The following is a 6000-nucleotide window of genomic DNA, read 5'->3' as shown; positions in this document are numbered from 1 at the left end:
AAAACAAAACAAAAAAGAAACACCTTGTACACAAACATTCATAGAAGCATTATTCATAATAGTCAAAAAGTAGAAACAGGGGCTTCCCTGGTGGTACAGTAGTTAAGAATCCACCTGCCAATGCAGGGGACACGGGTTCGAGCCCTGGTTCGTGAACATCCTACATGCCACGGAGCAACTAAGCTCGCAAGCCACAACTACTGAGCCCATGCGCCACAACTACTGAAGCCCACACACCTAGAGCCCGTGCTCCGCAACAAGAGAAGCCACCTCAATGAGAAGCCCGCACACCACAAGGAAGAGTAGCCCTTGGTGGCCGCAACTAGAGGAAGCCCACGTGCAGCAATGAAGACCCAACGCAGCCAAAAATAAATAAATAAATAATTTATTTATTTTTTAAAAAAGTAGAAACAATCCAAATGTCCATAAACTGATGAATAAACAAAATATGGTACAGACATTTCACGGATACTGCATTTTTTTTTTTTTTTTTTAACAAACTGAAGGTTTGTGGCAACCCTGTGTTGAGCAACTCTATCCGTGCCATTTTTCCCAATAGCATTTGCTCACTATGTATCTCTGTGTCACATTTTGGTAATTCTTGCAGTATTTCAAACTTCTTCATTATTATCGTATTTGTTATAGTGATCTGTGATCAGTGATCTTCGATGTTACTATTTTAATTGTTTTGGGGCACCATGAACTGTACCAATATAAGAAAGCAAACACAATCGATAAATGTGTGTTCCGGCTGCTCCACCAACCAGCTTCTCCCATCTCTCCCTCTCTTTAGGCCTCGCTACTCCCGAGACACAACAATATTGAAATTAGGCCAATTAATAACCCTACGCTGGCCTCTAAGTGTTCAAGTGAAAGGAAGAGTCACACGTCTCTCACTTTAAATCAAAAGCTAGACATGATTAAACTCAGTGAGGAAGGCATGTCAAAAGCTGAAACAGGCTTTTGCCAAACCGCCAAGTTGTGAGCGCAAAGGAAAAACTCCTGTAGGAAATTAAAAATGCTACTTCAGTGAACACATGAGTGATAAGAAAGCAAAGCAGCCTATTGCTGACATGGAGAAAGTTTGAGTGGTCTGGATAGAAGATCAAACCAGCCACCACATTCCCTTAAGCCGGAGCCTAATTCAGAGCAAGGCCCTAACTCTCTTCAGTTCTGTGAAGGCTGAGAGAGGTGAGGAAGCTGCAGAAGAAAAGTGTGAAGCCAGCAGAGGTTGGTTCATGAGGTTTAAGGAAAGAAGCTGTCTCTATAACATCAAAGTACAAGGTGAAGCAGCAAGTGTCGATGGAAAAGCTGCAACAAGTTACTCAGAAGACCTAGCTAAGGTCATTAATGGAGGTGGCTACACTAAACAACAGATTTTCAGTGTAGACGAAACAGTATTTTGGAAGAAGGTGCCATCTAGGACTTTAATAGCTAGAGAGTCGTCAATGCCTGGCTTCAAACCATCAAAGGACAAGCTAACTCTCGTTAGGGGCTAATGCAGCTGGTGACTTACAATGAGATTAATGTTGTTTTCATGTCTGCTAATGCAACAGCCATTCTACAGACCATGGATCAAGGAGTAATTCTAACTTTCAAGTCTTATTATTTAAGAAATCTATCTTGTAAGGCTATAGCTGCCATAGATAGTGATTCCCCTCGTGGATCTGGGCAAATAAATTGAAAACTTTCTGGAAAGGATTCTAGATGCCACTAAGAACATTCATGATTAATGGGAAAGGGTCAAATTATCAACATTAACAGAAACTTAGAAGTTTATTCCAGCCCTTATGGATGACCTTGAGAGGTTCAAGACTTCAGGGGAGGAGGTAACTGCAGATATGGCAGGAACACCAAGAGAACTAGAATTAGAAGTGGAGCCTGAAGATGTGATGAATTGCTGCAATCCCATGAAAAAACTCTCATGGGTGAGAAGCTGCTTCTCATGGATGAGCAAAGAAAGTGGTTTCTTGAGATGGAACCTACTCCTGGTGAAGACGCTGTGAAGACTGTTGAAATGACAACAAAGGATTTAGAATATTACATAAACTTAGTTGATAAAGCAATGGCAGGGTCTGAGAAGATTGATGCCAATTTTGAAAGAAGTCCTATGGTGGGTAAAATGCTATTAAACAGCATTGCCTGCTACAGAGAAATCATTTGTGAAAGGAAAAGTCAACTGATGTGGCAAACATCATTGTTGTTTTGTTTTAAGAAACTGTCACAGCCCCACCCCCTCCACCTTCAGCAGCCAACACCCTGATCAGCCAGCAGCCAGCAGCCATCAACATCAAGTCAAGACCCTCCACCAGCAAAAAGATTACGACTCACTGAAGGCTCAGGTGATGGTTAGCATTTTTCAGTAATAAAGTATTTTTAAATTAAGGTACACACATTGTTTTTTTAGACATAATGCTATTACACACTTAATGGACTACAGTATAGCGTAAACATAGCTTTTATATGCACTGGGAAACCAAAAAGTTCAAGTGACTCACTTTATTGCAGTATTTACTTTGTTGTGGTGGTCTGGTACCAAACTCACAATACAGTATCATCGTGGTCTGCCTGTATAGCCATACAATGAAATATTATTCAGCCCCCTCTCCAAAAAAAAAAAGTAATGAAGTACTGACACATGCTACAATATGGATGAACCCTGAAAACATTATGCTAAAAAGAAGCCAGTCACAAAAGACCACATATTGTATGACTCCATTTATATGAAATGCCCAGAATAGACAAACCCTATTATTTTTACAACTTTTAAAATGTTTCAAATTATTCCAAAATAAAAATTTAGAAAAATAAAATCAGGGCACTCGATGAGATCACCTAGAGACAGTATAGGCAGAGAGGATAAGGAAACTCAGGACAGAACCCTGGGATATGCTAACACTTTAAAGGTTGAAGACAGGTTGAAGAGTCAGCAGGAGACTGAGAAAGAGAAAGCAGCCAGCAAGATAGGCAAGTCAGCTATTTGTGCCGCCTGCCAAGACAACAGGGGTGAGGGACATTTTACTGGCCCCAATACTCAAGAGAGCTTAATCAAGACATTTGTCAGATACACGTAGAAAAAAAAATCTGGCTGCCACCCAAGCGTAGGAGGGGCAGAGCCTTGCCCCCCAGTGGTGCTTGCTGTGGGGATGAAGATCTATTCTCCTGGGGAAGGAGGAAGATGAAATACCACCAGAGCCCTGGTCCGAGAAGATCCCACATGTTGCAGAGCAACTAAGAAATAAAAAAAAAAAAAAAAAAGAAAGGGTTGGATAAATCAAGAAAATTAAGTTAGACACAAGCAGATTGACGTGTATTCCCCTGAGTACTTTAAGGTTAGGTAGGCACACAATAGTGGGGGGCTGGGAGGGCTGCAGTGCAAAGATTTGGGACTCAGTTCACTGCCAATACGGCAGGACGGAGACTGGTCAGCTACCCCAGGTTCAGTTCCCCAGGGACAGGGGAACAGGCAATTTGTCAAGACCTGCCTAGTACATCACTCCCCTGCTTAAACCCCTTTAATGGAATCTTTAGAGAGGGTAAAAGAGACAGTAACTGGACAAAGCACAGGTGAGGGCAGGGGTGTCAATGCCACGAACAGGAGGATGAAGTGGACACGTATCTTAAACACCAAGACTCAGCTCCTGGACACTGGCATCCTGGCCTTGACCCTCTGGGACCCAAAAGATGAGAAGCTGGGAGGACAGGGTTTTAGATAGAGGGAGCATCTGGCAAAGCACTCCACAGAGGCAAAGCACTCCACAGAGAGCAAGGTGCATTCTTAGAACCGAAAGATGATCTCTTTGACTAGAGGGTAGTCACGTGGGACAGTGTACATTTGGCTGCAAAGAAGGTCTGGGGCCGGGTCTTTAGGGCTTTGTAAACTACCTTAGGATTTGAATTTTATCATAAGAGGAAAGGGAAGATGTTAAGTTTATTCCCTTTTTAAATTAAAATTATACTTACACATAATTAAATTGTCTTTAAAAAAATTTAACCACTGTTAACTTAGTTATCCAAACAGACTATAACCTCTTTGAGGGCAAAGCCATTGGATTGAACTACTTCTACCTCCTTAGTATCTAGTGCAGTGGTTCTCAAACTTTAGCAGAATCATGGGATGGGGCCGTGGGTGGTTAACACAGATTTTGCTGGGCCCCAACCTTCAAGTTTCTGATTCACTAGGTCTGGGGTGGGACCTGATAACTGTATTCCTTACAAGTTCCCAGGTGTTGTGACCGCACTTTAAGAATCTGGGGGGAAAGTAAAAGATCCTAGAGGGAATCAGTAGAAAGAGTAAGAGAGTATATGAAGACACACTGAGTTCCTGATGCTCTTCTAGACCGTATACAAAACAAGCTGGGATAAAAGAGGCTGGAACTATAGAAATCCCAGAGGCAGACTGGAAAAGTAGAGATAAAAACAGTTAATGACAAAACTTTAGCCTAAGGAGGTTTCCCCTCCATTAAAGCCCCTGTCCCAAGATACTCTTCCATTTATAAATAAAAAGCAAAACAGTAATTTTTTCAAAATTAACAATTTTAGAACAATTAAACAAAAACCACAGAGAATGCTCTTAAAAGAGTAGTTATACATCCTTACCTTCCCTCAATTATCTATACCTGAAATAAACCTAACCGCCAAGACTGCACTCCTCTAAATAGACATCATCAATTGCCTGGTGACAGCTACAAGAAGGGAAGGCAAAATGCCTCAGAGGAACTGAAAAGCATCCAGAAAATTCGCTTTGCCAACTTTAACCTTTCTTAGTAATAGAAATGTCAAACTCTTTATTGGTTTATTTTTTTCTTTCTCTCTCTCTCCTCTTTTTCTTGCCTGCGTTTTTAAACTGAACATACAGCATATTTACTAAAGGTATAAAATCAAGGCAAGTTGTTAAGGCTGGCTCCTACAGTGGAAGGAGTGCTGAACTGGGAATCAGGACATCTAGTCCTAGCCCAGGCACACACTAATTGTATGGCTTTGTGCTCAGTTTATGCTATAAATGTACAGAGTTGGACAGATGGTCTTTGTGGTCTATTTAAGCTCTGATATTTTGACTTTCAAATCTAAAGAAATAAGAAGCATTATCACACTGTCAGGCACACAAGGGGACAGTCCCCAGATAAGGAGAGTTCAAACGAAACATTCTTGTGGGATTCCTTCACCTTCCACCTATGTCAATTACGCAACTGGACAAAGGGAAAGCAAACATGGATCAAGTATCAAAAGAACAGCTCCAGATGAGTGCTCAGAGGAAGTGGAATTGACGCTCCCTTTACCTTCTGAGTGCCACGCTGCGAGGTGGGTGCCAGCTCAGCCAGAGCACCATGTTCTGGTGAACAACAGGACCATCAGTAAGAGTGAAAGAAATCAAACACTTTCTGCAGGTCCAATCTTGTTTTCCCTATAAATAAAACATGACTACAGTCGTTTTAAGTTCTTCCTAGTACTGTACCTTTTCAAATTCCGAAACAATCAGGTGAATTTTTTTAACCTGCTATGCATTTACTACTTGTACTTTCATCAATTACACCAAGGAGTTGGTCAAATCTGGCCCACAGCCTGTTTTCCTGCAGTCCATGAGCCAAGAATAGTTTCTACATTTTAAGTGGTTACAATAATCAAAGTAAGAATACTTTTTGACAAGTGAAAATTATGCAAAATTCAAATTTCGGTGCCTATAAATAAAGTTTTATTGGGATGCAGTCATGCTCATTTGTTTATGTAATGTCTGTGGCTACTTTCTTGCTATGACATAGTTGAGCAGCTGCAAAAATCTCGAATATTTACTATCTGACCTTTTACAGAAAAAGTTTACGACCCCTAAGTTACACCACAGCCTATATACCCATGTCATTTTAATAACAAACACTTCCAAGGGTTATTTAGATCATAAAAGACATGGGTAAAGTATGAATAGGAAAACACTGAAAGAGGAAAAGTGTTCGTACAGAACTTGAATTTTTCAACAGATGAGGATAATACTGGCAAGGCCTCCTT

Source organism: Phocoena sinus, chromosome 20, assembly GCF_008692025.1.
Source record: "Phocoena sinus isolate mPhoSin1 chromosome 20, mPhoSin1.pri, whole genome shotgun sequence".
Classification (NCBI taxonomy): domain Eukaryota; kingdom Metazoa; phylum Chordata; class Mammalia; order Artiodactyla; family Phocoenidae; genus Phocoena; species Phocoena sinus.
The sequence above is the reverse complement of the archived record's forward strand: the minus strand, read 5'-3'. Positions refer to the sequence as shown.